We start from the raw sequence: 19,539 nt of genomic DNA on the forward strand, positions 1-19,539 counted from the left end.
GAGTTCCTAGTATTAACAGTCCCTGTAAGAGTGTTCCTAGTATTTACAGTCCCTGTAAGAGTGTTCCTAGTATTTACAGTCCCTGTAAGATAGTTCCTAGTATTTACAGTCCCTGTAAGAGAGTTCCTAGTATTTACAGTCCCTGTAAGAGAGTACCTAGTATTTACAGTCCCTATAAGAGAGTTCTCAGTATTTACAGTCCCTGTAAGAGAGTTCCTGGTATTTACAGTCCCTGTAAGAGAGTTCCTAGTATTTACAGTCCCTGTAAGAGAGTACCTAGTATTAACAGTCCCTGTAAGAGAGTTCTCAGTATTTACAGTCCCTGTAAGAGAGTTCCTAGTATTAACAGTCCCTGTAAGAGAGTACCTAGTATTTACAGTCCCTGTAAGAGAGTTCTCAGTATTTACAGTCCCTGTAAGATTGTTCCTAGTATTTACAGTCCCTGTAAGAGAGTTCCTAGTATTAACAGTCCCTGTAAGATAGTTCCTAGTATTTACAGTCCCTGTAAGAGAGTTCCTAGTATTTACATTCCCTAGAAGAGAGTTCCTAGTATTTACAGTCCCTGTAAGAGAGTTCTCAGTATTTACAGTCCCTGTAAGAGAGTTCTCAGTATTTACAGTCCCTGTAAGAGAGTTCCTAGTATTTACAGTCCATGTAAGAGAGTTCCTAGTATTTACAGTCCCTGTAAGAGAGTTCCTAGTATTTACAGTCCCTGTAAGAGAGTTCCTAGTATTTATAGTCCCTGTAAGAGAGTTCCTAGTATTTACAGTCCCTGTAAGAGAGTTCTCAGTATTTACAGTCCCTGTAAGAGAGTTCCTAGTATTAACAGTCCCTGTAAGAGAGTTCCTAGTATTTACAGTCCCTGTAAGAGAGTTCTCAGTATTTACAGTCCCTGTAAGAGAGTTCCTAGTATTTACAGTCCCTGTAAGAGAGTTCCTAGTATTTACAGTCCCTGTAAGAGAGTTCCTAATATCCACAGTCTTGTACGTTGTAATCCACTACGTATGATACATATTCTGAGTGATTCGGTGATGGAGATCTATTAGATGCACACATCCCCACTAGGTCATTAAATTAGAATCATTGAAGATAAAAGTGACAAAGATACGACTGGTTACGCTACAGCCCTGACAATATCGACGATCAGATGCCATCGACACAAGGACATCAATTATTTATGGATTTGAAGTATACAGTATTATTATATATTGAATTGTATAACAAAGTATGATTACATCATATATAATTCCTGTAATTTTATTTGTTCGCGTTTATATTTTTAAAACAATATGTGATTGACATGTCACGGGTTTTCGAGCTTGCTTCATTGTAGTCTAATTATGTGCATGTATTTGTTTGAATACATAGGAATGATTAGGTCGTGACAGCAACACCAATGGACCATGACTTTCTATTGTAGTGTTCTAAAATGACTGTCATTGTACACAATACAGTAATAGATTGAATTATTATAGGTCAACAAACAACAAACGCTTGTGTCACAAGTGATGGTGTGTCAAATGTCAATTACTGTATCAAATATTAAAGTTGGACATAATAGCAAACCTAAATGAATAAATGAATCATTTAAGCACTTTCATATACATATGGCATGCTTTGCTTAAAATATATACCATTTCATTGGATCTTGAAGGCATGGTAACCATCTGTCTAAATATAAACGACTGAAAATGTCTAAAACGTATAAATTAAAAACAAAAATCGGCATCACCTAAGTTAAACACCACAACATTTGATTTGGTAGCATTCGTCTTCCTTTGATGATTGGACCAGTTACCGTGTACCAGGTGGGTTATACAATACATATCAGGTTATGTAAATTTTCCCCACTCCCAGAGAAATCATTATTCAATACAGACATTTTCATTCATTTTTTGTTATTTGTTACACACATTGAGTAGATGGTAGATATAAGAGATCTAACTTGATATTTGTGTGGGCGAGATTTTTAATACGTTTAACAACTGTTTCACATATTTACTGAGAAAATCCATCAACATGTATGTTATAGCCACACCTGGTGATAGAGTGACGGCCTATCGTGGGCAAGACAAACTACTGTGATCTATAATACACTATGTACGATCACAGATGGCGCCTGGGGAAAACATGTTATTATTTTTCTGCACCTTTTGCACTTTCATCTCCATTCAAAAAGGACAGGGCGTCGTCTCCTGTTTCTGACTGTAAACAGGCTAAACATCCGTCGCGTATCTTTAAAAATCTTGTTGTTTACAACACAATGTAAATTTGGTTCCATATGTAAGCTTGGTAAATTGTGCTATAAATATCATTGATATTGCGTAGAATAATGTTTCACATCACTGACGTGTACTGCACAGCCAAGGACTCATCGGCTGCGACACAAATCGAAACAAAATGTAAAAACATTGACTGGTGTATACGGCATCGATTTATCTATGTACTCCATAAATAGGTTTAAGGCTAGGTTCATGAGAACTTGTTTACACGAACCAGATATTTTATTTATTTGTATGAATACACATATCTTTTTAGAAATCACCGAAAAACGTGTCTAATTTGTATATTCAGCAAATGTCAAAGTCACAGTGAACAAGTTTAAAGCACCTTAGCTTTTCGTATTGCTCACTGGGTCGTGTTATCACACCTGATGTACATGACACCGCAGTGTCCACAAAAACATTCTCATCGTTTGTGACGACCCCGCCCTTCTGACATAGAAATCATAGCTGATCCACCCTTTTTATAATATATTATCGTTATACGTATTTGTGCCAGCCATGAGAAATGTTTTCCACTTGTCACGTGTTCTACACCATATTGCTAGCGACGAGGTTATATCTACGAATACATCAACATATCAACATATCCTAAAAATACTCTTGAAGGGAATATAAATTTCAAGTTTTCAGTATGGAACATGAATTGTTTATAAATAAACAACAATCTAGGTCAAAGTGGACAGTAGCGGTGGTGACAGACCGCAACACATGATGATGAACCGTAACATGCCGAATATTTTGGTTTCCTTATGCGGTGTGTTGCCCACGTGATACGTTGTTTCTGATCCTAGTTACATGTCAGCTGTTACAAATGGCAGGTTGTTAGGTGACTGTTAAGGAAATGTAATATATCAAATGTTAAATCGAAGTCGTCGGGATCCTGTAATGATGTAACCTGTTAATCTAATATGTCGTAGTAATAGCAGCTCTTAAGGGCTGAAGTTTATGTTATATTTTTATGTTTGTGACATTTTGTATGTTTACCTAAATAAAAGCTCCCAAGAACTTAGGTTTACGCTATCTAACTACAACGCTTAGTTAAGATTTCTGGTAAATATATGTTATTTCACATTTTGAACACACCTACACATTTTTAAATCATCATGTAAACTATCTCTCTAATACATTTTGCATGAAAATGCAGTTATATATACATTCCTGTAAATCCTATACCGTACTTTCACCCAGAAGACGCCTGGCAATCCTCCAAATCTCATTCTATATGCGGAAGTCTGCAACAAAAATATATGTTTTCTCTTTCCAACGTCCTGCGACATTCCCCTCCAGAAGATTTTCTTCTGCTGTGAGGTAATAAATCGACATTTTTATCTTCTATTGCAGGCATGCACACCAAGCACGTGACGTATTAATATTGAAGGCGGCCGCCGTGTTATAACCTCTCCGTACTCAATGATAATCAGTGACATTTACAATTACCTGTATACTGAAGGTCAAAGATTTTGTATCCATCATAGCTGTATGACTTAATGAGAATACATTCTTCATTGTGTTCTATGTCCAATTTCTCAGTTTGTCTCCTGGAAACAAGACATGCAACTGTTATACAATCCTTAGCTATTTTTGAGATAGTATGCTCTGTTAGCCGTAATTTTGAAGTAGTTTGCTCTTTTGGCCGTATTTTTGAGGTAGTATGCTGTGTTGACTGTATTTTTGAGGTAGTTTGCTCTGTTGGCCGTATTTTTGAGGTAGTATGCTGTGTTGGCCGTATTTTTGAGGTAGTATGCTGTGTTGGCCGTATGTTTGAGGTAGTATGCTGTGTTGGCCGTATTTTTGAGGTAGTTTGCTGTGTTGGCCGTATGTTTGAGGAAGTATGCTCTGTTGGCCGTATTTTTGAGGTAGTATGCTGTGTTGGCCGTATTTTTGAGGTAGTATGCTGTGTTGGCCGTATTTTTGAGGAAGTTTGCTGTGTTGGCCGTATTTTTGAGGTAGTATGCTGTGTTGGCCGTATTTTTGAGGTAGTATACTCTGTTGACTGTATTTTGAGGTAGTATGCTCTGTTGACTGTATTTTTGAGGTAGTATGCTGTGTTGGCCGTATTTTTGAGGTAGTATGCTCTGTTGGCCGTATTTTTGAGGTAGTTTGCTCTGTTGGCCGTATTTTTGAGGTAGTATGCTCTGTTGACTGTATTTTTGAGGTAGTATGCTCTGTTGGCCGTATTTTTGAGGTAGTTTGCTCTGTTGGCCGTATTTTTGAGGTAGTATGCTGTGTTGGCCGTATTTTTGAGGTAGTATGCTGTGTTGGCCGTATTTTTGAGGTAGTATGCTGTGTTGGCCGTATGTTTGAGGAAGTATGCTGTGTTGGCCGTATTTTTGAGGTAGTTTGCTCTGTTGGCCGTATGTTTGAGGTAGTTTGCTCTGTTGGCCGTATTTTTTTAGGTAGTATGCTGTGTTGGCCGTATGTTTGAGGTAGTATGCTGTGTTGGCCGTATTTTTGAGGAAGTTTGCTGTGTTGGCTGTTTTTTTGAGGTAGTATGCTCTGTTGGCCGTATGTTTGAGGAAGTATGCTGTGTTGGCCGTATTTTTGAGGTAGTTTGCTCTGTTGGCCGTATTTTTGAGGTAGTTTGCTCTGTTGGCCGTATTTTTGAGGTAGTATGCTCTGTTGACTGTATTTTTGAAGTAGTATGCTGTGTTGGCCGTAGTTAGCCACAATGTTTATGCAATTCTCCAAAAGTTTTTGATGAAAAGCTCTGCTGGCTGAGTTTTCATTCCCGATATTTGTACAATTATGTGAGATTTTTTATTAACTTTCCAATATCAAAATAAAGTATACCAGATTAATAAACTGATTGGGTAAGTGTTTCTTTCTGCTGATGTTGCTTTGCCTTACACCCTCTCTAGAGTTCTACACTAATGGTCTCAGCATATACTATTATTTCTAATCCTTCAACATTACATTACATTGTGTGCCTTTTATAAAAGTCATTATTGAATGATAAAATGACATTTAATATTGACCTCACCGTGCTTGACAAACTAACCAAACTAGCCCTAAAAGGCATAACAGTATACTGGGGGTAATTTGTCATTTTTGATCGTAACATATGCCGGTGATATTCACATCAGATTAATTAATGGAACACACTCAAAACACAGGTGTGAATCTATGTCACTTTTAATGGATTTTTATGTTAAAAATAAATTATTTTATTGTTGGATATATTCATGGATGCAATTTCATGGTCTCAAAAACAGTAATGGTTTTACATCTTCTAATGAAATATCTTTTGTCAATGAGTCCATTGTCTTACATTACACTCAGTCAATCTGAGGCCCACTGCTTTAGTGTTATATGAGATTAATTGTACAGATAGTATTAACACCCTTCAAGGGCATGAGTTATACTTAAAACTGAATTGTGTCTTCCCTTTATAAACCAATACGCCCAACAATAGCTGTTACACGGTCAGCTCCCATTATATAACAAAACTGGCCGTGCTATCATTGGTCAGTCTTACAGTACTGGACCGTCGCCAAAAATATCATTAAAATGGTCTCATCAACATACATTGACCATTGTGATATGTCCTTATAAAAAGAATTAAATATTATGAGAAATTTTAAAACGGCTTCATTCATTGGTTGGTAAATACAACGCAATCGATTACCGCCCCTGGAGAGTACGTTCTTTAAATAGACACAGGTAAAACTGAGGTCGCTGTTGCGTCATCGCCATTGGTAACTGCGCACAATGTCCCACGTGTGTCTATCTTTGTTGTAAACAATAACAAACCAAGCAGTCTAGTTAGCGGCGTTGTGAACTTGGCACAGACGAAACCTTCTGTAATAAAGGCCTATTATGTATGGATGATCTGATACGGAATTGATCCTGTTGGTATTTATAGAACACCGTTAATGAACAATGCGGCATCATACTCACATGGGGTTTTCGTACACAGAGTTATTGCGTAGTGTAAATACAGAAATGATAGTTTCTGTCTCGATACGGGGAAAATCCACATTGCCTCTCCTATGAATAGCTGTCTGAACCACATGTAAGTTTAGAAGAAGTCACAGACATTAAAATAACTCTGACAAATATGAACAGCCAGGGAACATGTAATTTTTAAGGGGAACGTTTTAATCACCATTATCTTCGTTCGGGTTAAGGAACTACTACTAGAATGTAGACATAGTCATCTGTACTGTAGCCTTGACAATAATACTCCACATGTACATCAAGATATCAGTGAGACAGATGCTCGTTGATATTTCTTGGTTCGGTTGTCACCATCCAATCCGGGTTCTCATTTTCAGGATATGGCTTGACCCGGATATGACCTAGCTTTGTATGTCGGGTGTCGATGATGACGCCGAGGACGCTTAACCGTTTGGAACACCTGTTTTATTTCCCTTGTGTCGTTTCAAGAGTAACACATTTTCATCGAATATAAGTTTTTACGTCGGATGCTCTGATTTTATGAGAGAAGAATGATAACGCTCATCAGAATACATCAATTTACTTCGCTTTTGAATGAAGTTATAAAGAAGGTGCATCAATCGAAATAAACGTTTGTTGATTATAACATTGCAAAGTCGTAATTTATTATGATAGTGTTTCCAGGTGATGCGGCCAACTTATGTTGTTTATAACGCCTACTGCTCATCAAACTTCACTCTATATCACATCACACCAGGTAAATCTCCTGACAACAGACAGGCCATGCATGTTGTGGAAGACACTACAATATACACAGAATAGACACCAGATTAGACGAAGAATGTGTTTTGTTCGCGGTTCAACGTCCTCTCCACCGATACTTAACGAGACATTGCACAAATATTACAATAGGTTAGGGGTATGTTCTCTGGAATGTTTCTCATGTAAGGCACCATCAAACCTATAAATATATCATGAATCGGTCCTGTCGTATGATAACGGCAGTCCGATGATTGTAAGGTCTACTATAGGTTGTTTAGTCTCCGTACTCAATAATGTTAATCTTTAAAAAAAAAAAAAAAAAAACTAGCATTGCTCCATTCTGAGACCCCCAGTGGAGTAGACAGTAGTGTAAACAAAGGCTGTGAGCATTCGACGGCCCGTCAGTACTCGCAATCAGTCAGTTCTGTATGGTCGCTTAAGTAAAATCTCACAATTAAGACAAACGATTGAATTTGTGATGTTTTGTTTTCCACGTATATTTGGCATTACATTGCCACACTACAGTAGCATAGAAATGCTTAATTTTGTCAATTTAATGGACGTGTTTGTGATTGTATTTGTTAAAGTGGGAATTAATTAGGTTTTGATTGAAGGGAAAGAAATGTAAAGTACGTTACATATTAATTGTATTAGTACGAAATCAAACAATCATCTATCATATCTTACCTTAATCCAGCAAATAGCGTCCAGATTATAATGTCATTACGGCATCACTTAATAGCTATTTTGGTTGTCACAATCGTTCCTGCACACTTAGGACCTTTACGACGAATTCTAGTGATAACTGAGGTATTTTTGACGACAGCTGGATCAATTCATTTACAGGTTTGTCAGCTTGTTGACTTAAAATGGAAATGCTATACATCTAAAACTGAAAACTAAATACATTGTAAAGCGTTTTATGATCTATCATTCGAAGTATGTCGAAAAAACAGAACGTGAAAAGTTGCCCTGGATAGATTAATTCGGGGGAAATAATCTAAAATCAACTCGATATACAGTATAATGCCAAGATGAGTATAAAAAGCGGAAGGCATGACTTGTGTAGCATGAAGGTACGATTTTCTCAATCTCTACCCCGCATTGTCGATTTATTTAGTCACTTAAAAAACCTTTTAATGTTGATGGAAAAGATTGATTTCTCAAATTATAAAATGTCATCTATAGGATGAGAAATGTTACATCCGTCAGATAAAAAACAGTTGGTATTTTTAAATGATAATTCGGCAATGTTGATGAATGAGACACAATCTTGGATATTGAAACGGATAATTTATTGAAAATCCAACAGTTAATATGATTTCTGTTTCTGATATATACACATAATTATGCAGAACGGATTTAATATGACAGTATATAACATTAGCTGGTTGTGGCAGGCAGTCACTGTCCCGCCTCTACGGTACATTATATCCTATCGCCAACATACGCGTGTAAAATTCCAAATATTTTTGTTCAGTTGATAAACATTGTAGAAAATTCTCAATTAAGAACAAATTCTAAATTTGATTTAATGGTCGGTAAAATTGAATAATTAACTTGATACACATGGCCATTATTACATAATGCATGGCGTACTGTTAATATCACCTTTTATGTCATGATGTATTGTAGGAATGTATTTTAGGTTACCAATTATAATACACCAGGCATAGATGTATGTTATCTATACATCATGGTACTGATTATAGTAACTCGTTAATATTAAGTATGTCTATATTTACCTTTGTGATCTTTTTATAGTAGGTGGGGGTCAGAATGGATGTTCCTTCCAATTGTACCCTGGATCGTTCCTCTGCATGTTGTTTGAAGCAACTGAGTATGTGGCTAGATTGTCTTCTTTATTATAGATTATTGCTAGATCTCTATTTCTGAAGAGGATTTCTACCTGTTATCTGAACAGATTTTAGCTGTGGTCAGAGGATTAACAATACCCGCTCATTTTTTATAAGCATATGATTCTGTTTTATTTGCAGGATTTCCTTAAATAAATACAGGTATGTTACACATTGAGATTCAATTTGTAATATATCTATCTATTTACATGTTTGTATAAAGATTTTCATTTTATGTTTTTGCTTGTTCTGTTTTAATATTATACTTTCTATACGTCAAAATGAAAAATGGTATATCCTCTACCTTGTATGTTGATTATGAAAATAAAGTTCTACACTTTATTTATTTAAGAAATAAACAACATTTTTGTTTATTTCCTAAGCAATATAAGATTTGTTTACTTCAGTGTTTGTAATAAATCATTTTACAAACGTATGGATTTGTGGGTATGGTAGTCATTCATTTAATGCCTATACGTCACTCTTATGTACCAGTCTGTATCGGGACAAACCGACCATGACCAGGTCTTGTCAGCTTAATATATATATTGATATTTACTTAACAAAATCTTATCTCTTTGATATAAATATCATAATTGGGACCTTGTGTATACTGTTCTATATCATAGTGTAGTATCAATGAATCACATGCAAGTGTTTTTAATGAATGCCTGATGCATCGGAGTAATACTTTCAAAGTTACACCTGGTTAAGTTGACAATGTTAGATTTGTAAGATCCGGGGGATGTAGTACACCTGTATCTATCACCTGTATATATACGTAACCCGGAATACGTTTTATCTAGAATTTCTACACGGTGTGATCTGCCTATTACCCACTCAGTAACTGTATGATACATCCGCCACACTACGTCACTCACTGTGAGGTGCTGCTTGATCTACGTAATAAACCTAAGTACCGGAAACACTCCCCCTGCCTGATCTGTTTTATGCCAACTAGGGCGTACTTGTTTACTTTGTTTACATGTTTGACAGGTTTAATTTTTATATTCGGAAGCCGTTGCAATTTATACCAAAATGTTGAAGGACCAGCGACACTATAAATGGTTCATTTTGTTAAAATAACCCGAGAAAAAAATGCTTCAATTTGATAATGATAGCTGTGACTAAAACCGAATTATTTATGTAGGATTTTAAACGGTGTTACTTAAGGTGTACTCAATGGTTTCTTCATGTGAAAGTTATTTCTTTGCCGAGAAGTGTATCACCTCCCGTGGCGACATAAATGTGTGTGTATGCGTCATAGGAGTACGAAATGATGCACTCTGTATACTACAGAGGCCATTGTTTCGTAATTCACCACGCTCAACGTTTATCGAACTATACAAGCTTTAAGTTAATCTTACATAAAATATCATTTTTTCATCGAAGGTATCTTGTTTGCCGTATCTTAGTTATATAACATTTACCCAAGAACAATAATATTTCGTATTAACAAGTAACGAAAATATTCAATTTGTACCAACACTACTGTAGATCAGTTACTAAGTTGACAATGCTATATACGTATAACATGTGTCCATGATTCTGCAGGAAAAATAGGCCAGTGATGACGTAGCTTTGTAAATAACAACATGGGGTAGGCCCTGTATAATGGTGAATCAAAATCCGTTATTAATTTGATGTGGACATATCCGTAATGCCATTATTGTTAAGTAACAACATAAAACTCATTATAACAGTCAGCCGGATATTTGTCTCGTACATATGTAAATTTAACATACCTAGACAAGTGAGACATTTCCATGTACTGTAAAAAAGACTATAAATTACAAACATTAAAATAAAAGTTAACTCCCAAAGATCCTGATACATATATTATCAATCCCTATTATTCTTACCAAGAAAAGCTACTGGATATTCCAACTAACATACCTGTCATAAGCTACGTAATTAAATAACGTTATCATACAAAGTACTTCATACTGTATCACCTGATTTGTATTTCAATTTTTGTTGTTTTGAGTATTGTTTTAATATTTCGTACGAATGTAACTAACATAACTTCACAGTGTTTATTCTAAATCGCTGTCATACGCTTTTTTGTACTAAGAATTATTTGATACTTTCGACCAATTATTGATTAGGTAACCAACTAACAAACACATTAATCGAAAACAGAAGAAAACCAAAAAAAGCAAATCATGATACATGTAAAAAAAAAAATATAATGTAAGCTAATTTATTGAACTTCGTTCCGAAACTCGAGGGTTTTAGAGTACATGTATATGATGAACCGAATCTTTCAACATTAACCTACAAACTGAGAAATGGGAGTGGACCTGAAATCAACACGCGTTTGTTTCCGGTTCACCGAGGGGGACCCATACCTATGTAGGAACAGTTTAAACCGAGAGTAATAGGTATGAGGCTCGTACTAAATACTATTTTAATATCGGATTTACTTCTCCATTCAACAGGTTTACCCGTGTGTTAGGCTGCCTGGTCTGCAGTTACGATACAACGGGTTTCGGTAAACAAACATTAATGAACTTGTAATGAACCTCGCATTATCAAATTAAGATTATTATTTGCTGTTGAAAAGGATCAGTCTTAGATTTCTAGACGATACAAATTCCAGATTAGGAGCTATTGGCTATAGTATAGTTGAATGTTGAGGAATGCACACCTTTACAGCCCAAGGGTAATCACCTGTCACCAGGTAAATCTCACCTACATAGTTAACACACCAACAATCCCAGTAGACTTTGCGGAATTAAAATATCTTTCTGGTTTATACATAATACATTGGACCTAGCTACACTTCACACCTTTTTTGCGGCATGATATTCTCAGGTGTACTGTTTCAAGGTTAATCAAGACATTAGGTACAACAGATGATACCGTCTATATCCGTAATCCAATACGAACGCTAGCAGATTCCGTACTAAAGAAAATTTCGTAATTGTTTTCGCAAATAGCTGGTTACAGATTAGAATAAAACATTTAGCCTTTTTTTCAATTTGAACTAAATCTGAATGGGGTTTATTAGCTGAGACTAGGTTCAACAAAATATTGTGACACATGAAGCTTTGTCTTTCATCTTGACAACATGAAACTTTGTCTTTCATCTTGACAACATGAAATTTTGTCGTTCGTCTTGAGGACAGGGGACGTTTTTCTTTCATCTTGACGACAGGAGGCTTTGCAAATCTTGCAAGTCTTGGCACAATTCTAATCAGATACCCTTGAAAGAAGCAAATATGATTATTGAAAGTAACTCTGTTACTCTGATGTTATTCTGAATTTCAAGTCATATTCGATTTCTAATCGGATTTCGCAGCCTGCACTAGTAGTAAAATGCATCGATATAATGAACATTAAAATACGGATTCTTTATATTATAGCCATCCTAGGCTTTAGTCTACACTGATCAGCCTCCATAACAATACACTCCATTCATACTACGTATGGTATACCATCACAAACCCCAAGAGAGACATAAAAGCGTTCGTTCTCCTTGAAATTATTTTATTTATTAATGGTCCTATATAGGTTCTATATATATAGCTAAAACTTGCACTTCGTAACACGATACTCAGTTGTACTGTAGAAGCACCAAATTGAAGTACCTTGTGTCAAATAAATATAGACATTATACAACCCAGTCATAGAATGTCACTAATAGTTTTCCTTTACACCTAGACAGAGCGCTGATCAAATCTTACGTGAACGTGTTTGTACTGAAATAGATGAATAACTTTAAATCCGTTAATTAAAACAATTCAGGCATAGTCAAACTACGAATTTATCCCTTATGTTGTTGTGTGACCATTGGAATTTTCACAAAAATAAACATTGTTGAACAGTCTACGTAGATGTAAGCATTAACAGTAGGTTTCCATACAACCCATGACTACAACAAAATATTGTTGGCAATGATAAGATATTTATGTCGTTGTGTAAATAGTTATTATGAACAGTTTTCAATATTTTCATACTATCAATCAAAACACCATACTAGTGTTTCATAATGTTTCGTATGAGGACAATGAGTTATATCATTATGATAAACCTGTGCAGGTCAAAATCTAGTGGCACAACGATAACGGGTGTATTGATATCACTTGATGGAAATACTAAATAACAACATCAAATTTGCTTACTTTACATTCAGATAAGGTCATTATATTCTATTTGATAACACATAGAAAACATACAAAGAAATATTTCTTTAATACCCTTTAGAACATTGTGGCATGTTTAGGCGGTATCAATCTCTCTACTATCCTATATTAATCTGTAGTGGCATGTTTAGGCGTTATCAATCTCTCTTCTATCCTATATTAATCTGTAGTGGCATGTTTAGGCGGTATCAATCTCTCTACTATCCTATATTAATCTGTATTGGCATTTCCCTCTATTATCCTTTATTAATCTGTAGGTGGCATTTATCTCTACTATTCTGCATTAGACTGAACGCGGCATTAATCCTCTCTCTGATCCTGTATTAGACCGAAGGTGGCATTGATATTCTCTACGGCCTTGAGTAGCATTATTCTTTTCTACGACCTTGATTGGGTCGGGCTGTAGATGTAATCCATACCTGTTAAATCTATTTAGCATATGTATGCAATATTTTAACACCAACGGCGTTGTCAGATGCGAATATTAATTGGTATTTTACATAATATAACAATGTCCAGTTCCTAACGTATTCCATGTGGCGTATTATGGGGAAATATGTTAATTGGGTTGATCACACCATGATAAGCAAGACACGTTAATTAAATAGACGGGAATGGGATGCGCTATCATGACTTAGAATTAAATGTCTATTGTGATACGTCTCTATGGGGTAGAATGCTTTATGACCCTTGTGTACTGACACGAATATATCACAAGATCGTTCATGGGTAGATATGCATTTCATAGTGTATACCACATGTAACTTCCACGTCAATTCATGAAATTTCACGTGAATGATATTTGATAATAGATTACAGACACAATCAACAAAAACAATTCAAGAGCCAATACACCATGGCAACGACCTACATATACATAGCTTGGTATGTTATCAAATCAACGGACACCATTTAAATTCCAAAGTTTAAAGTATACCAGTTGTGTACTATAATGTCCTATCCCCGCGTGTGATAATCCTTGATCAAATAGCAAAGTGCATTACTATTCATATAAGGTGCGTTCGTATGGGGTCGTTCAAGGATGTACCAGTCTGTTTACAAAACTACATAAGCTTATCAAACCACATCAAGTGTATAATTAGGTGTTGTTCTGATACGAATGCGCCCATAATCTGCAGGATAAAATGTGAAATGTACTTATAAAAATTTCAAAACAACACTCAGACTACATGTATATGCAAATGAGACATAGAAAATATTGCTAATAATTCAGTTAAGCTTTTTCGAATTGTACATATTCTTCTTTCGTTTAGACAAAACGTCTTCATAGATTGGTACGATCTTGTGAATGGGTATTTGTAATTATGTTTGATGATCCTCAGAAAACCAAAATTATATAAATATTTAAAATATGAAAATGATATGAAATATGAAATCAGGAGAGTCGAAACAGCAATAAGAACAGAAACAAGTCGTATAAAATATCAGCAAGAATAACTTATAATAAAATGTAACAAAGGGTGTTAATAAAATCAACACCTTTAGATCCACTAATGAATCCCGGCTGTCAAAAGTGAATTAGCGAGTAAACGAAATCTAGATATTTACATTGTAATCGAGTTTACATATTATTGGAATCAAAAAGCCCCATGACATTACAGTTAGCAAATTTTAATATGGGAATGTCACAACTGCCACGTGTTTTTGTGATGTGCTCTTACTATCAGCTTATGTCGTACTGGTGTGCAAGTTTTTATTCTAATCAAAAACTGTTCTTTTTTTTATCAATTTCAAATAATGGATTTCCCATATGCATGCAAAGCGAATCGCTCACACACAACGTGGGGTCGCTGACGACACACACGCACATGCACGACCGAATCTATCTGCTATCTGCCCAGGTAATCTCCGCCAGGTCATTAACTTTCAATTGATGTCACATACAAAACACGGTTAATCAGTAAATATGCCGTGTCCATGTAGTGCATTAATGACACACGAATCACTGAACTGTAATAATAATGGAACGTCTCCGATGGTAATCAGTGTTGTTTTGAATCATTATCCTCAGTTGTATATAGTTTAAATATCAGATATATTACGTGCATTAAATAAAAGTGGTAATGAACATCGATCTAGGTCACATAAACAATATCATCACATCAATTATGTAACATTGGAGGTTATATTTTTATCTATTATGAATGTTACCTTTTATTCGGCTAATACATTCCTATATGTAAATACAAAATCGAATCAACCTCATCAAAGGTGCGCACTCAAACCATATACATTTTGTAGATTAAGAAATGGAAGTTAGGTTTAAAATGAAATACAATTGTATTGTCCTATTAGAAAGGTATGTACCTTATAAGTTGTAATAGATACGTTAAAGAGGAAAAACAGTCGAAATGACTAACGTTTGATAGAATTCGATATTAATTAATATAATTCAAGTTGATTTAAACCATTCCATTACAGAGCACTGGTAATTGTAGTCGGTTATCTGTTATAACGCCCCCGTCATTAACCCCACAAACCCTCTCCTTTCCTTATCTATGAATATTCTATAGTAAGAAGATGCTAGGAAGACAAATTGGTTTTTATATTGGTATTCAATGTGCCAACCATAGCCTTTATATGGTAACATAGAAGTCTACGTTATAGACAAATTGACCTGAATAATATGATTGACAGTCTAGTCTACATTGTCCAAGTAGATTTCATACAAAACATGACCGAACGACTTGTGTTAAGTGTATAGGATGGTCGATGTTATAAAAGACGGGTTCCTTACAGCAATTACATATCTAGACGTATAGATTCGGCAAGCACATCCCAGACAACTTAAATGATCCTATCCTTTTTAAGATTGAGACTAATTGACAAAGATTTATGTCTGAAAACACCACCATCGCCTCTGAATATAAGATATCCGCATTTTACTTATAATTAGAAAGTTTAACTGTTATACTGTATCATACTGATAGATACTATGTAAGCCTACGTCACTGTGCCAATGTTACCAAAGGCATTAACAACACAGGACAGCACCGCCGACAGCAATTGTGGCACCGTGGTTTCGTCTTCAGCAGTGCAGTGTCTCCTCCACGCGCCAAGGTCACCTTCCGGAGCAGACGACAGTGCCTAGAGACAGTTGTATAATTATTCAATAGATTGGTGGGATTCTACATCCCTCAGCAGACGACGAATTATCCATTTTTATTTCTGCCTAATTCTATACCATAGAGAAAAGGGAAAGGTCTTGTATAAGCTTAGATCGCGCGGTCGTAATCGGTTGAACACCAAACTATCAGACATCGATCTTGATTAGGGAAATGTAGACTTCGTCTACAAAGCAGCCTATTTCCGTCCTCTACCGATTAATGGTCTTAGTTACACCCGTCTGGGTCCACACCTGCAAAACGAGATTAGCGCGGATTCCGTGCTATGATATGTCTAAGTCCTTACTATCTCAGCAATTCTGAGCTTCGATCATATAATAAAATAAACACCTTAACAGACGATCGTAAGATATTACAATAGTTCAGTCTGTTCTAGCTTGAGTTTTTCCTTGGTATGTCAAATGCATATATTCTTTAACATCAGCGTTTTGTATATGGGTGTCTTAGCCTGTTTGAAATGATTTTCAAAGAATGTCAAACTCGAGACGGTTAACAAAATTAATGATCCATTGTAACAACATGTAAGAACCACAGAGGTGTGTATTGGGTATGCCTGGCCTCTGGTATTTATATAAGTAAACATATCACCTACCAACACTGCGTGCCAAGTTTGGGGTCGTGACATTCCGAAGTCTTGTTTATACGACTTTAAGTTTGTTTGTGGAGACGAGTACATGAGTTCTTTACATGGATATTCTTACCATAACTAATGTACCTACAGGAATCTAGAAGACTTTTGACAAACGCAGGTAACTCCCAGACACTCTTATAGGCCTAGATCCGTCAACAGAAAACCCGGGCCAACTTTCAGTCTTCATATCCGTATTAAATATGGATTTACGAGGAAAATTAACAAATAAATGTAACGTTATATACTGGGTCGAAACTTAACTTCCGTTTCTAACATCAACAGACATAACTATAAGTCTCAACGATTCGATTTTTTTTACCGTCGAACATATTTTTATAGTGCCATTTGACATTTTTTATAACTGTGAGAGTTTCACCAAAGATGAATGCTACCCCTACAATGATAATGAAATTCGGAGTGATAATAAGGATCGCCCTGGTGGACATGCCACAAAGTTCTGTGTGTCTTACCCTTTGGCAAACCTTATGTCGCCAAGAATGTCACGGAACCAAGCAGAATATAATCTGTAGAACCGCTGTTCCGGCTGTAGATAAGCCATTGTACCATTTATCACCGGTGTAGATAGTCATTATTATCAAATATTTGTTTGAAATATCCTACAGGCGAGGCTTATGTATAAAACATTTCGCGGTGCATATTTGTTAGACATATGAATATTTGAAGAAAACATTATCTTTAAAGGGGGAGGTGAGGTGGGGTTGGGGTGAGGGCGAAACCAAACGGGTCCTTAAGGGAAGTTTATGAATATAGCTATCCTGAAAGTGCTCCTGAAATACACGCCATCAAATGAAGACGGAATCTGAAATAAAATATAGAACCTGTTCCGCATTTCCGGTTCAAATAATCATATGTTTAGACAGTTATGAATTTAAATGAATTTCCCTTTAAAACCAGACGAAAAAGGACAATAATCACAATTCGTGACATATACGTCTATCATTAGAATTATTAAATAATCATACGTGACAGTTTTATGTATAATTCACATGGATTTTGATATTTACACAATTTCATTGAGAGCTTGTAAGCAGCAACTCGCAGAACTAATTACATAATCAGCAGAATAATAGCCCACCCACATACGTCGTTACTTTAATGTTATCCGTGACAGCTCCCTAACCACCGGCACAAACGTTTAGCACTCGTTATTACTTGCTGTCAGTGCAAAAAAGTTGGCGGAAAATGTCAGCCAGTCGCTGAATCATCGACCAATCGAACGAATCCACAAAATGGCGAAGTTGCGAAATTGAAGCTTGATTACAATGCCTGTTGATTCATCGCCTCTGACCTCATCAACGTGAACTACGTAGAAATCTCGCGTGACTATGGGCTGCACCGATAAATCGTTACGAAATCGATCGTACCAATGTTGCTAGAAACTCGATCTCCCAGTTGACCTTAATTTTGACACGGCTTGAGACTACACACGACCTGGTTTGTTTACAATGAGTGTGCGGAAATCTACTAGATCATCCATTGATCTAATCCCCACATCATCGAAGCTGCTTGTTCTCCAGGGAAACGCAGATTTGTTACTCATGTACTTACTACTAGTCATAGACGGACTGTAGATATATATGTATACCTCACACCGATTGATTCTGGCTAGATAAGAGTCACAAAAGTAAATGAATCATGCTGTTTCGGAAATGACCGACTCATTCCTGCTACTTACTGCTGCTTCAGCTACTGGCAAAGTAGATGGGTATGGTTTGGTTTATTGCTAAATACACCACTATGAGTGTTTCTATATGACCAATATACCTCACAGGTAAGCCCACGCAATCCTTTCTGGCAGCCTCTTGTCTCCGTAGAGCAATACGGAGCGCTGTGCCGATACATGCAATGTGAAGAAAACGTTATAGGGGAATCATTCGCTTGGTTAATGAAACGGAATGTCTGCTAATTATTTTGTATTACTGTACCTATATAAATTTAAGGGTATTCGCACTACCATATATGGCGGTGTTGTAGTTTCGTGTTAGATGAAGACATTCATTTATAGCCAAGTATTTCGTTTGTTTCAACTGTTATGATGATACTCTCCAACCACAAGCTTAATGCTGCTAAGGTTTTTAAAGCATCCGTGATGTAGTTGTTTTTCTTTTCTTTTTTTAAGTAATCATCCATCTATATTCTACCACATATAACTGTGGTCGTTGTATCCCTTTAAAACCTGTTCTAGCAACAAAAATACATATATATTTTTAGACAATAATGACGGAAACCTGCTATATAGGAGATTATTGATGATCATAAATTTATATTTCGTACTGGTTTGATGTCCGCTTATTCTATAGATAAAGGAAAAATACTGATTGCGGAACAAAAATTACGCCAGCAAGAAATAACACGTCTTTTCTCGAAAAATGTAGTGTCCTGTTAGCCCCATAAAATATAACACTCATGAAACAGCTCGGAAAGATAATTTTCTTTTATTTATAAAAGATAAGATACCATCAGGAAACAAATGTCGGTGCCATTATGTACACAGATGTTGAGCGTTCTCAAATTGTTTTAGTAATTATTTGACCAAGTAATACGTATGGCTATCTTTTGTGCTAAAAGGATAAAAAAAAGTAGGTATGTAATTACGATAACATGACATAACTAAACCGCGGGATTAAATGATACAACAATTTTTACCTTTACAGAACAGTGACTTTATATTCACGATGCAATGATAAACCATCAGTAATAATTGATTGAGTGTCCACTATAACTACCTTTCGAACGAAAGGAACACGAAGCCGTTCAGCGTTGATGCCGGAGATTGCTGTTATATAATGGTCA

This window comes from Pecten maximus, chromosome 7 (assembly GCF_902652985.1).
Source record: "Pecten maximus chromosome 7, xPecMax1.1, whole genome shotgun sequence".
Taxonomy (NCBI): Eukaryota; Metazoa; Mollusca; class Bivalvia; order Pectinida; family Pectinidae; genus Pecten; species Pecten maximus.